The following is a 15,869-nucleotide window of genomic DNA, read 5'->3' as shown; positions in this document are numbered from 1 at the left end:
GTAACATTATTCACAGACATCTCTGGTGTTTTTTAGGCTTTTGGACGCATGGGAGTTAAATGCACGTCCAGGGCTATCTGGTTGATTGCAGCAAACGTTTTCGTCTGCTGATTCTTCGAGAGGTGTAAAAGTTCGCATAAACTTTCCACTAGAGAATCCGCTTCCTGATCCACCAGCCTCCGGTTCATAGTGAAACTATTGACTTGAGGAGGATCGTTATGAGGATTAGTCCCCAGTGTAAAAATCTCCGTGACAGGAGAACCGCTCATATCTGATGTCATCTTGATGAGGAGTTCGAGTATGCCATTTATTGTTTCTTTGATCAGGTCCATGTTCTTCGTGTGAATCTCATGCACCCGTGCTAAAACGATCAATGTTGGGATTCTTCCGGTTACACCATCAGATACACCGTTGGGAACAGGAGTATCTTCATTAGGGGAACTTCGACCGGGATTTGAAATTGTTGGGGGAGTCATAAGACCAACCATCTTAAAATCAACCAAATGGGATTGGGTATTGAAGAAATTGACTTCACAACTGAGAGATTAATCTCACACTGTGGTCGCCAGTTGTTTATGGGTGAAAACTGTTTCTACTGGTTTTGGTAAATTTGGGTGTGTGTGGATGAGAAACGAATATAGACCCTAAACAAATGCACTGCACGGGAGTGCTTTTGATTCGAGAGATCAATCTATACGATTATGGCCTAAACCAAGAAATGGCCGTTCCAGACTTGCTTCGGTCATAAAGTGAAGGAGATGGGGTTGATCTTAGGGAGGGAAGCGAAGAAGGTGTTGAGATTGTGAAGGTGTTGGTTGTACTTGTATCCGAATGATGAACTGGCTTGCACAATGTAAGCTATCAGTTCTGGGTGTTTTCTGGATACTGTGACAACACTTGGTTTTTCTGTATCTGTTTGGAAATAGGTGAAGGACCTATTTATACAAGTCATTGAGCGCAACCCTCATCTCGTAGGAAGTGGAGGAGGTGAAGTGGAGTAGTGGGGTCGTGTAGGAGTGGTGATTGTCCCACGATCACACCTTTGCTCACTTTTCTCATCACTGTTAACCGTCCACATTTTCTTGACACGTTCCTGTAATGGCGTGTTGCACGCTGCACGCTGTAAACCGCTAGACCAATACCCCAGTAAGTATCCCCCATTTTGTGACATGCTTGATGTCTCGAATGAGCGGATCGTGGGACCCACTGCAGGAAATAACATACAGTGCTATTAAGTTAAATAACTAAGTTATTTTAAGGAATCGATATTTATGAAATATCATGTATGCTCGATGCATGTAATGCATCGAAAACAATCAATATGTATGAAGCATCATTGTTTTGAAGCTTAACCGAATAAGTCGCGGATTAAGCGTCTTAAAACAGCATCACGTCCAACCATCTTCGAGTGATCGTTTGGAGGCCACACGGGTGAGCCATCCCCCGGTCGATCACTCCCTGTGGCAGAGTGGCGCACAGTGATCATCGAGATGCTTCATTGGATGCCTAGTCTTTAACCTAGGATGTCCGACAAAGCTGGCAAAGTTGGAAGGACGAGATGGTTTACAGTATATATTCGCGACCGTTGATGGAATTTTAGGGTTTTAGGAGGTGCGCATCTCTTTGGCTTGACCGAATCCACACATGGGCGCCGATTTTGGTGGGACCGACCGGTCATGCGTGGAGACGGCTCGTTGTTGTGCACGCCTATACCTCTCCGTCCCCTGAAGGCTTGATCTATGCCACTCAATTTGACTGGAAAAGATGAGTGGTTGTGATCGATTTGCGACAGAAATCCATTGTCGCGAAGGATTAAAGGCTGCGTGACATGCCACTTTGGGGGGGCGCGTTTCGATGTGCCGAGTCCTAATCTGCCTAGGCCGACCGGATACATGCAAAGGTGGGCCCACAGTGATCACGTTGACACTCTTGGTACCTCTTAAGTCTATATCTACACCCTCCGTCCAGGCTGGCGTAGATGGATGGTCGTGATCGAACTACGACAGATATGCAACGCCGCAAACCGTAATTAGGGTTTTGAAACAGTCACGTATACGTGACTTTGGACAAACGGTTTGGCGAGCTATGTTTCTCCTTTGGAGAGACCGATCGTGCGGGGCCAACGTTGGGCTGATGGTGAACATATGTGCACCTCCCTGATGGTCCTAGGTATGATCTAAGCCATCCAAACATGCCGGTTAAGTTGGATGGTTATGATCGATTTAAGACATTAGTGGAATTTCCGCGACCCTTAGAAGCATCACGCCTGCCGTGGTTTGAGCAATCGTTTCATTGCTCCACGGCCTTGCCGTGAGAAAACCGATCGGGTGAGGGAGAAGTAGGCCCGCTAACGAGTGCGTTAGCGCTTCTCTGATCATTCATGGGATGATCTAATCCGTCCAACTAGGCTGACTAAGTTGTACGGTCGTGATTGTTTTAAGATTGTTTTGGACAGTCCATGCTCGATCGAGCTTTCTTCCACAGCAGCGCGGCCACCTTATTTTAGGGCTGGCGTTTGGTGCGGTGGGAAGTATGGCGTGGTGTTCGACCGGTTGGGGCATAAGTTGGCCCGCCGGCGGTCATCACGGTGAACGACTGCTTCTGCTAGGGTTTGGCTAGGTTGGTTAAATCATGTGGCCAACTTGCGCGGCCGTGATTGTTTCCGAGACTGATACGGATAGTCCAGATTTCCTTTAAGGAAATTAAATACATTCGATCGAGTTGTTTCGCGTCGATTCGAAATTCTCTTTGTCAGAGAGTGATGCAGCATGTACGGGTATTTCGTGCATGTCCCAAAATTGGCACTTGGAGATTCATGTTACTCTGCTGAGAGTGAACACTCAATCGTCATGCCATGCTAATAATAAGATTTTTGCTAGGAATAACACAGAAAATACTAGGCAAATCATGCATTAATTAATAATGCTAAAATTCACAGAATATTTGGGATTGTTGCTGCATGCACCATTCTGGGTGAATTTTGTGTATTTATTGAATTGCTTCGAATAAATAAAGTGAAGAGGTACTCATCACTTATCAAACGGCTTTACCCTTTGCAGGATGTCAGCGCATTATCAAACGGCTTTACCCTTTGCAGGATGTCAACGCATTAAATTTGGTTTTACAATTTTAGCCGTGAACTAAAATCCACCATCAACAAGTATTTACATAAAGATATGGATCAGGGAAGATCAATATGCGGAATAAACAAAGATTCATTCTATTTCTCATCACTATTTGCACAGTGACATAGACTTTAATCTTTGTAAACAAAAGTTCATCCTATCTTCAATCAATATTTGCATAATGACATAATAGGCTTAACTTTTGTTTGCCAAAAGTTCATTCAATCTTTTATCAATACTTGCATATCTACATATGAAAGACTTTACTTTTGACTATGTATGGGACAATCAAGGTTCACAGACGCAAACACACATATCCCATAACAAGTTGCAATATATAAAACCATAAAGATTAATACTGCAAAATCATCTTCCAAATAAACTTTAGAATTTAAATAAATAAATCTAAAAACATTGCAAGATGAAAATCATTGGAAATAACTATGCGTACTCACAATAATGGCTATTCCAAACCCTAGTTATCATTCTTAAAACATAAGAATAAATTCTCATAAGAAGTTTTCTAGACAAAAAAAAAAACAACTCTTAGAGAACATGATTTGAAAAACACCAGACATGGCCAGCAACCAGAGAACGAACATGGACGAGTTCATCAGTTGCTTTCTTCAGTTCGTTTTTCAGAAAATCAAGATTCTTTGTTGCAATTCCAAGTTGTTCACATACGACCTCAAAATCTCGAAGAAAATTTCCTACCAGTTGTGATGACATCTGAACTGGTAGTTTGTTTTCATTATCAACAGCATGATAGCATGTTATGCAAACAGGGTTCTTGTGAAACTCGATAGTCTTGCCCTTCTCAACTTCATCTTCCTTGTTGCATCCATCCATTGTGCACACACAAAAAAATTCAGGGGAATTTTTTGACGTTACGGAACGTGTATGTATCAAAAAGAGCATGATGCATACATATATATATATATATATGAGTGTTTCATAGGAAACCCTAGGATTACTCGTATATGTTCCATACGGGTCAGGTGTACGTGCACTTATGGTTACAAACTTGGTACAAGACCAAGAGAGTAATGGAGTCAAATTTAGAAGTAGTCTTGAAAAAAGTCAAAGACGCATTCTAAACAATTTGACGAGAACCTTAGTTCAAGAGAATATAAGATAATTGTTGATGAACAACAACTAAATGGTCAAGAGGACAAAAATCCTTCAAGGCAATCAACAAGGAAATATTCTCAAGAGTGAAAGATTAAAAATATTACACCATGTAATGTAATGGAGCAAGGCTCAACAATTTTATGATCATCATTACGTAAAGGGAAAAGATAATGAAAAGCATAATATAACAACGACTATTTTCTCAAGACAAAAGATTTTCTTGAGAATTATGAGCATCCTCCCACAGTTACAAGGAGGATGCTACATTGAGCAGTAAAGTTGTATCTTGATGAGCATTTTGCTCATCAAGAATATTGATTTCTTCTCTCTTTCCTTCATGAAGATTTTCAGAAAAATTAATAGGGCTAGTCGAAAGAGATTTAAACAGAGGAGAACAAGGGATACCTGAAACTGCTGCTTTCCTTGCCTTCTTAATGCTCTGTTTGAGTCTGTTTATACTTGTCTTGAGCTCCGAGACTCGATTATTGATATGAATGAAGTCTGGAGCAGACACCTTGGATTCAAGGCTTTCTTCAGAGAGAGAAAAGGAGTTTGAACCTTTTTTCTTCCTCCTATGATTTTTTCTCTTCTCGGAGTAACTTAAAAAGTCAGTTGTCCACTTGACTTCTTTCTTCTATAATTGTAGGCATTTTTTGTCTCAAAATCATAATCAAGAATAGACTCATCACAACATTTTTCTTGATTGGAGACAATGTCTTTTACTCCAACTAGATGAGAGACATGTTTAATTACTTCTTTAGACATCCATACAAGAATGTTATGAAGTTTTTCATTCCTCGGTCGGAAACGGCATCTCCTTTCAAGGTGTCCTTTGTTTCCGCAAGAATTGTTCTTGACTGTTCTCATGTGAGTTGATTTCGAAGGTGGACAATCCTTGTTCATAGGAACATCAGCTGTTGAAGAAGGTTTTTCACATGGAGACTTATCATTAGCACGGAAAAAATTGATCTTACTAGTACTTGGAGCGTTTATTCCTTTATAGCCCAGACCGCGTGTATCACGATGTTCTTTACATGCTCCCAGCATAGAAGATAATTTTGTAGAGCTGGAATTGAATCTTTTCATATTCTCTTCCAATGAATTTACCTTATCAAGAGCAGCAGCAAGATCAGTCTCCAAAAGTTTTTCCTTGGCAAGAAGACTTATTTCTCTGTCATTAAAACATTTTTGTTGAGAGTCGTATCTTGCTGTATATTTTGCAAGTCTGTCTTTCAACACAAAGAGATTTCGAAGAAGATTATCACATTCGGACCTTTTTGAGCATACATCTTCTTCTCGATCTTTAACGGTGTATTGTAAGAGTTTATACCCACAATCATAACCTTTAAAGAGTTTTCTCAGTTTTCTGTTTTCTTGACAGAGAGGTGCCAGATATTTACCCAAGCAAGTTGTTGACTTCTTTCCTTTTAAAACATGGTCAAAGAGCTTGATATATTGAGAGACTTCCTCATCAATACTTTTTCCTTCTTCTGAATCACTCTCATCTGAAAGATCATCCAACTGTTCATCAAGACATTTTTCCCAGTTCAACGCAGATTCAGTCAAAGGAGAGGACAAAGGAGATTTCTCAGAAGTCTCAAGATTTTGATCCAAATCAGAGTGACTCTGAACTGGTGTTGCGTTATCAGAGATAACACTTATGTCCATAGAGTCAGATCGCTACAGGCTTATGAGGTCTTAAACGTGTTTGCCTGCTATGATACCAATTGAAAAAGCGGGCGTCTAACAACCTCACCCGATATTTCGCTTAGCAATCTGTATGGACTAACTCCAATATACTTTCAAGATAATCAACTAGACAGTCAGACTCAATCTTAAGAAAAGTATATCAAGGAGTCATATCTCAATCTCTTAATTCAATCCGCAAACAAACAAATAATAATTTGCGAGCCTGATTGAATATAAGAGAGATAACTTGAATGGTACCAAAGACCAATGTTCAAGGATCAATTAATTTCAATCAACAATCAAAGATTGTATTTACCAATTGATCGATTCAACGCACAACCTGTGATATTTCAATTATATAACAAAATATAATGCGGAAAAGAAATAACACAGACACCAGAAATTTTGTTAACGAGGAAACCGCAAATGCAGAAAAACCCCGGGACCTAGTCCATATTTGAACACCACACTGTATTAAGCCGCTACAGACACTAGCCTACTACAAAGTTAACTTCGGTTTGGACTATAGTTGAACCCTAATCAATCTCACACTGATTCAAGGTACAGTTGAATTCCTTACGTCTCTGATCCCAGTAGGATACTACGCACTTGATTCCCTTAGTTGATCTCACCCACAACTAAGAGTTGCTACGACCCAAAGTCGAAGACTTGATAAACAAATCTGTCTTACACAGAAAAGTCTATATGAATGGATAAATCTGTCTCCCACAGAAATACCTACGAGTTTTGTTCCGTCTTTTGATAAATCAAGGTGAACAAGAACCAATTGATATACCGGACTTATATTCCCGAATAACAGCCTAGAAATATCAATCACCTCACACTAATCTTAATCGATTAACGAAACAAGATATTGTGGAATCACAAACGATGAGACGAAGGTGTTTGTGACTACTTTTCTATCTTGCCTATCGGGGATATAAATCTCAAGCCAATCTTACGATTGCACTTAATCATGATAGAAACAACAAGATTAGATCACGCAACTACGGAGAAAATAGTTGGGCCTGGCTTCACAATCCCAATGAAGTCTTTAAGTCGTTAACCTACAGGGTTTCGTGAAAAACCTAAGGTTAAAGGAGAATCAACTCTAGCTTATACAACTAGTATCACACAGGAGGTGTGGGGATTGTGTTTCCCAGTTGCTAGAGTTCTCCTTTATATAGTCTTCAAATCAGGGTTTGCAATCTAAGTTACCTTGGTAACAAAGGATTCAATATTCACCGTTAGATGAAAACCTGATTAGATTCAAGCTAATATCTTTCAACCGTTAGATCAAACTTAGCTTGTTATACACAAATGAAATGCACCTTCATTTAGGTTTGAGTAACCGTACCTAAACGTGTACACTTAGTTGGTTCAACAATAGTTAACCAATGGTTAGCCATATAAGCATTTTCATATCAACCTTATTCATCTTCACCATAACTAGTTCAAATGACTCAAATGAACCAGTTAGAGAGTTGTTCAATTGCTTAGATCTTATAGAAGTATACAAGACACAATTTAAGCAAAATCGGTTTTGATTCACTCGAATCGATTCATGAACATTATAGCCACGGTTTTCAAAGATTGCATTCCTTATTATATAAATGTTTTAGTTCATGAAAAAACCGATTTTAGAAAGTAACCTACCTAAGTATGCAAACGGGTACGCATACTTAAGTAACCAGATTGAGTTTGTTTTTCACTTTCAAACTCCAACAGAATTTGACGGACGTGAACTTTCCGCCAGTACGCGTACAGGTACGTACACTCACCCGGATTTCCAACAACTGCCAGTACGCGTACGGGTACGCATACTTTGGGTTCCCGGTTTTGGACTTTTACACAAATGTGAGTGTAACACCTCGAGTTCCGGACCAGGGTCAAACCCATATGGAGATCCGAACTCGAAGCGTTACGGGTCGGAAAGAGACTTATTCATATAACTCTTCTAATTTATTAATTACAACAAACATAATTTAGTCTTTCTAATATGAATTTGAACATATGAATTCGCTAATCATTTGTAACAACATTTCCAACAAACTTATTATTTCAAATTACAATTCAAGCAATACAATAAAACAATTCAATCACTAAGCTACTCATTTCTAGCTTCCACTTCCAACTTCCATAAATCTGCAAGGAATGTCAATTGGGATGAGATGACAGCTCAATAGAATGTATTCTCTTTCTCAAAATATGTGAAAACATGTCAACCAATCAAAGAGAATATGTACAAAAGAGCATATGATGAAACTTCAAGGATTTAACTATATATATGTTCATCAACTAAACTCAAAATATACAGAATCATCTTAAATGCACAAGTATCCTCGGTTCGTGCCCCGCCTATCAGTTTATCCTCGGCACGGAACCGCCAACCTCACTTGCACGAGTATCCTTGGGTCGTGCCCCACCTATCTGTGTATCCTTGGTACGGGCACCGCCATTCAAACACGTATATCCATTCATTTATAAAACTCACACTACCATTGCACGATTATCCTTAGGTCATGCCCCACCTATCGTATATCCTCTGTACGGGCACCGCCATTCAAACACGCATACCCATTTATTTATAAATTCATACCACCGTTGCACGAGTATCCTTGGGTCGTTCCCCACCTATCCGTATATCCTCGGTACGGGAACCTCCATTCAAACACGCATATCATACATCATACATTTTGATATTCCAAACAACTTCATCAACCATTCATAAGTTCACAACCCAACTAACGATGTAATTCTTTCAACCATTTAAGCAAACACACTAACTGCAGAATTTTACATTATAAGTTTCATAACGATAACTTTGTTCGATCTACCTCAAAATTTTAGTTAACATTCCTGACACCATCATGTATAACATATCCAAATTTCACATGAAAGTAACGGCTCAATCAAAAGATATTAATTTTACAAATGCATTACAAAATCTCGGCAGACAACATCATTTTACCAAACTATTCACCATAAATTCATATAAGTCCCAAATTAAGAAAATCCAAAGCATAATGAAAAATAAGACATTTATCTACAACTTTTGTTAATACCTAAAATCATTTTAACATCATTAAGACTTCCTAAGAACATCAAAATCACAGAAAAACGAAACTGTCCAGAATTTCAAAAATCTGAATCCAAATTACAAGGATCATTCAACGGTGAATTTGCGTAGGAAAATTCTCAAATTTTAAAAAGAGATACCTAATAATGTTATAAATCAATAAGAGAAGCCTGATCATCAATAAGAGATATATATATTTATTCAATTAAATTTCATAAACCTAACAATACAAAGGCATACGAAATAAACACCAAAGATAAACACCAAAAGAGAAAGGGTTTCACATTCTAACTTAATTCCATTGATCCTCTTGATTCTCCATAGTCTTCTTCACTAAAAGAAACTCTTAATCCATCTCCTTCTTTTTTTCTCTAGCCTTTTTGTTTTTTTCTAATATCTAAAGTTATTTCTCTTTATATTAATACAAAACCTATTATATTAATACCAACATAAATACACATAAATATAGTTATTGTTTTTCTTAACTATTTTATTTGTCTTTTCATTTTATATTAATAAAAATATTTATTTTATTATTTATTAGCTATTCTATTTCCACCCTAACTTGTAGCATTTCTAGTTCAAACAACCTACCTAGGCTAAGGCAAAGGAAACAACCTAAACCACATGGTTAGCTAATTTGGGTATAGCCCGAACCGAAACCGTAACTAAAAATACCGGGTATTACAGTGAGAACACACTATGTTTATATCCAAAGATGGTTACATGTTCTAAACTCTCATTTCAATCATTGAAACTTTCTTAGAGGATGTTATATAGTTGTTATTCACAAACTATTTTTCATCAAAGCGATTTTCAAGTTATTGAAATAATCAACATGACTTTCAACACGAGTAAAGATGAACTTGGCCAAAGCGAAAGCTTACTAACACATATTTCGAGAAATAGATAAGCGAGATAAACTCGGCTCGAAATAACACATGTGTATAATCGAATTCTATATAGCAATACGACTTTAGTCTCAAAATAGGAGATAGAATAGATAGACTTTTGAGTGACAGATAAGTTCAAATCTCCACATACCTTTTGTGTTGATGAAGTTCCAAAAGTTTCCTTGAGTAGTTCTTCGTCTTCAATCGATGAACGTCGTGGAGTCTACGGCTCAACTACACTTACTATCCTTGAAAAAGCGGGGGTCTAACAACCTCACCCAATATTTCGATTAGCAATCTGTATGGACTAACTCCAATATACTTTCTAGAGAATCAACTAGATAGTCAGACTCAATCTAGATAAAAGTATATCAAAGAGTTAATATCTCAATCTCTCGATTTGATCTATACTCAAGCAAATGGAAATCTGCGAGTCTTTATCAAATACTAAAGAGATAAACTTGGGTGGTACCAAAGACCAATATCCAAGTGTCAATCCATTTAAATCAATAACCAAAGGTTGGATATTCTAATTAATTGATCTTAACGCACAACCTATGATATTTCAATTATATAACAAAATATAATGCGGAATAGAAATAACACAGACACCGGAAGTTTTGTTAACGAGGAAACCGCAAATGCAGAAAAACCCCGAGACTTAGTCCAGATTGAACACCATACTGTATTAAGCCGCTACAGACACTAGCCTACTACAAACTAATTTCGGTCTAGACTGTAGTGGAACCCTAATCAATATCACACTGATTCAAGGTACAGTTGCGCTCCTTACGTCTCTGATCCCAGCAGGATACTATGCACTTGATTCCCTTAGTTGATCTCACCCACAACCAAGAGTTACTACGACCCAAAGTCGAAGGATTTAATAAACAAATCTGTATCACACAGAAAATTCTACGATGATAGATAAATCTATCTCCCACAGATAAACCTAAGAGTTTTGTTTCGTCTTTTGGTAAAATCAAGGTGAACAGAAACCAATTGATAACCCGGACTTATATTCCCGAAGAACAACCTAGAATTACCAATCACCTCACAATAATCTAAATCGTATGGTAGCGAAACTAGATATTGTGGAATCTAAAACGATGAGACGAAGATGTTTGTGATTTCTTTTTATCTTGCCCTATCGGAGATATAATCTCAAGTCAATTATTCAATTGAAATCGTATGATAGAAAATGGCAAGATCAGATCGCTCAACTACAAGAGAAGTAGTTTTGTCTGGCTTCAAAATCCCAATGAAGTCTTTCAGTCGTTAACCTACAGGGTTTCGAGAAGAAAGCTAAGGTTAAAGGAGAATCGACTCTAGCAAAACCAACTAGTATCACACAGGAGGTGCGGGGATTAGTTTTTCCAGTTGCTAGATCTCTCCTTTATATAGTTTTCAAATCAGGGTTTGCAATCCAAGTTACCTTGGTAACAAAGCATTCAATATTCACGGTTAGATAAAAAACCTGATTTAACCAAGCTAATATCTTTCAACCGCTAGATCGAAACTTAGCTTGTCACTCACAAATGAAATGTATTTCATTTAGGTTTGAGTAACCGTACCTAAACGTGTACACTTAGTTGGTTCACAAATAGTTAACCAATGGTTAGCCATATGAGTACTTTCATATTAACCATATTCATCTTCTTCACATAACTAGTTCAAATGACTCATAAGAACTAGTTGAAGAGTTGTTCAATTGCTTAGGTCTTTATGAATAGACACAATTGAAATAAAATCGGTTTGATTCACTTGAATCAATTCATAAACAATATAGCCACGATTTGCAAATATTTGCATTCCTTAACGATTTATTGTTTAAGTTCATGAACTTCCGATTTGAGAAATATAACCATCTTGGGTACGCATACGGGTACGTGTACCATAGCTACCGGATTTGAGTTTAGAAACTCAACAGAAATTTCCGGTCGAAAACTTCCGTGGGTACGCGTACGGGTATGCGTACCTAAGGTGACTGGTTTAACAGTTTGCAAACTTACAAACTCAGCAGAAATTTTCGGTTCGAAAACTTCCGCTGGTACGTGCACGGGGACGCGTGCCCTACCTGTCTCCTTCACCAATACCGTGTGCACACATATGCACACACTTGGTTTTCGGAACATGGATTTTTACACTAATGTGCGAACACACTATATATGCTTATATCCGTAGTTGGTTACGTAATCTCAACTCTACATTTCAATCATTGAAACATTCTTCTATAATGTTATAACAGTCGTTATTCACAACTATCGTCATCAAAGCTATTTTCAAGATTGAAGCATCATCATGAGTTTCGTCACGGGTTAAGATGAAAAGTGATATCATTTCACATAACCTAATACCTTTTTATAGGATTACATTGCTTGGCCTTCACGTATTTAATTCGATTCAAGAACCCGACCCGAAAACACCAAATAAGGGTCCTAACCGTGAGTTTTGGCTTTCCATAGTACCTAAGTATGCGTACCCGTACCCGTTTGCATAATTTATTGTATTCGGTATTCGATAAAAACTCTTTTTGGCCACAACTTCTTCGTCCGAACTCGAAATGACCTCATTCTTTTTGCATTATTTTTATCTTTCAATAATCTTTAAGATAATGATGAGAAATCCTTAATTTTAATGAGTTAAGATCTTTCTTTGGCTCTTCTCTTGATTTTGAGCGTTTTGCTCCTTTTCGTCGCACTTCTTCCACTTCTCTTAGACTTGGGCACTTGGATACTTGGAATACTTCTTTTCCTATATATTTTAAGCACTTTGTAGCTCCTTTTTGGATGATTCACCTAATAGAGGCAAATGAGAGAAAACAAGAGTAATAATACAAATACATGCAAGAATAATAGCTAAAACAAGTATGGAATGGACACTAAAATCATATGAATTATGCACTTATCAAATTACCCCACACTTAGATTTTTATAGTACTCGATCAAACTAAATAAAACTAATCCTAAATACAACAACTCCATGTCTTTAAGAAAACGGTTGCACTTAGCTAATGCAACATGCCTTAAACCCCTAGGTGTCCCTAGTGGAAGAGTTATAGTCTCGTGAGGGTTTACAAGAGGTATACCCACAAAACCTACTCTAATTTCTCGTCTTGGAAGAACCACTAAGGATAGACACTTGGATAGCAGTACTTGTAAAACGTTGTCCTCTTCATTTATAGGATCCAAATAGGATCTAAATTTTTCTAGTGCAAACACTATAGCCAAAAATTCTTTCTCGGTGGTAGGATAGTTGATTTTTGCATCGTTTAGGGTCCTACATGCATAATAAATCACATGAGACAACTTGTCTACTCTTTGACCAAAAACGGCTCCAACTGCATAGTCACTTGCATCACACATTAATTCAAATGGTAAACTCCAATCCTGTGACTTGATAATTGGTGCAGCTGTCAACAACTCTTTTAATCTATCAAAGGCATCCTTGCACTCCTTGTTGAAGTCAAAAATAACCTTTTTTTTTTGCAACAATTTGCACATCGGCACTGAGATTTTGGAGAAATCTTTGATAATCCGCCTGTAAAAACCTGCATGACCAAGAAACGAGCGAATTTCCCTCACCGAAGTGGGATATTGTAAGTTTCTTATTAAGACTATCTTTGCTTTGTCCACTTCGAGCCCTCGAGAGGACACAATGTGACCTAGCACTATACCATAGTTTACCATAAAATGGCATTTCTCCCAATTTAGAACAAGGTTAGTGTTTATGCATCTTTTAAGCACAAATTCAAGATTTTGTAAACAAATATCAAATGAATCACCATAAACATTAAAATCATCCATAAATACATCGATTATGCGTTCCACGTAGTCAGAAAATATACTAACCATACACCTCTGAAAAGTGGAAGGCGCATTGCAAAGACCAAACGACATCCGTCTATAGGCAAACGTACCAAAAAGACAAGTAAAAGTAGTCTTCTCTTGATCTTCTGGTGCAATAACAATCTGATTGTACCCCGAATAACCGTCCAAAAAGCAATAATGTGAGTGTCCCGCTAACCTCTCTAACATCTGATCAATGAGAGGCAAAGGATAGTGATCCTTTCGGGTTACTGAATTAAGCTTTCTGTAGTCTATGCATACTCTCCATCCAGTTTGAACTCTTGTGGGAACAAGTTCATCATCTTGATTTCTAACGACAGTGACACCTGCTTCCTTAGGCACCACTTGAACCGGGCTAACCCATTTGCTGTCAGAAATTGGGTGGATCACCCCCACACTTAGTAATTTGAGGATCTCTTTCTTCACGACCTTCATCATTGGTGGGTTAAGCCTACGCTGAGCATCACGTACTGGCTTAAAATCATCTTCCATTAGGATTCTATGCATGCACATGGATGGACTAATGCCTTTGATATCAGCAATAGTCCAACCAATAGCCATTTTGTGCTCTTTCAGAACCCTAAGTAGACGTTCTTCTTATATTGGGTTGAGGTTCTTTGCAACAATCACCGGAAGTTCTTCTTTATCACCCAGGTACGCGTACTTTAGGTGGTCTGGAAGCGGATTCAGTTCTAGTTTCGGTGCCTGCACAATAGAAGGTAAAGGAACCTCATTAGTTATAGGTAACGAAATATAATAAATATTACATGTTTTTGCTTCTTATAGTGTTGTTAAGGCACCACACATCTCCACCAGTTCTTTGGCTATTTCAACGTCCAGGTTCGGATGTTCATGAACATCCAAATTGATATTATTCCGTAGCACAGCTCCAAGTTCATCTTCACTATTCAAATCAAACATTTGTTGCGCTAACGAACCGGTAACATCAATGGAGAAAGCTGAGTGAACATCACTAGGATAGCGCATGGTTTCAAAAATATTGAACCATATGATCTCCTTGTCAAATTCCATATTGAGTGCACCACTATCAACATCAATCTTCGTCTTTGCAGTTTTCATAAACGATCTCCCAAGAAGTAACGAAGTAGATGAACAATTATCTCCATTGTGCATATCCACAATGTAGAAATCATCCGGAAAGATTAACTAATTCATTTGAACTAACACGTCTTCCACGACTCCTTTAGAATATATTGGACTTGTTAGCCAATTGAATAGTGATCTTTGCCTCTTTTAAAGGTCCGAAATTCAAAGAATCATAAACATCGGTTGACATGACACTTATGGAAATGTCATGTCCCTGAGCAAGGATATATGTGGTACTTTATTGTTATTTGGAGGGTAGTTTAGGTACTCTAATATTGATAGTAGTAATCAATATTAGTAAACATCGGCTATATTACTCAGAAGAGTTGTAATTGGAGTCAGCTAATGAATAATGAATGAAACTCATCTTCTTCCCTAATTTCTTCTGTTATTTCCCCCTCTATCAATGTCTTCTTCTTACCTCTCCAATTCGTCTAATTCTTGCTCTAACCCTCTAATTTCTTCTATCTATCCCAAATCATCTCTATCCTTAGAGATCCAAGTTGTTCCTGATAGTCCAATTTGTAGTGAGTTCACTATAATTGGTATCAGAGCAGGCGATCCTGCTGCGCTCAATACCATGGAATTTGTAGATCTTGAAGCCGATTATCTCCCAGAATTCACAGAAGCTGAGTTGTTCTTCATGAGGATGGATTCCTTAGTAGACATTCAATCTAGAATAGCGGAGAAGATGGAGACCAAACGACCTCCTAATATTGTAGATGGATGGATGAGAATCTTATCTTCTGAAATCAAAACAATACTAGCGATGGAACGAAGACTACGTGCTGAAAATTTGGTAGAGAGTCTTGAACTACTCCAATCGGTGGTTAAACAATTGAAGACGATGAAGAAGTATATCATCGACAACAGTGAACCAACTCATGTTGATTCAGATTCAGTTTTCCCTAATTTTGAATCGCAATAAGTTGAAACAATTTCCACTAGAGTTGAAGACAAGGATGATTCGACCAAGGGTGTGAGTTCACAACTTGAA

This window comes from Papaver somniferum, chromosome 5 (assembly GCF_003573695.1).
Source record: "Papaver somniferum cultivar HN1 chromosome 5, ASM357369v1, whole genome shotgun sequence".
In the NCBI taxonomy this organism is placed as follows: domain Eukaryota; kingdom Viridiplantae; phylum Streptophyta; class Magnoliopsida; order Ranunculales; family Papaveraceae; genus Papaver; species Papaver somniferum.
Note: the sequence above shows the minus strand (reverse complement) of the source record.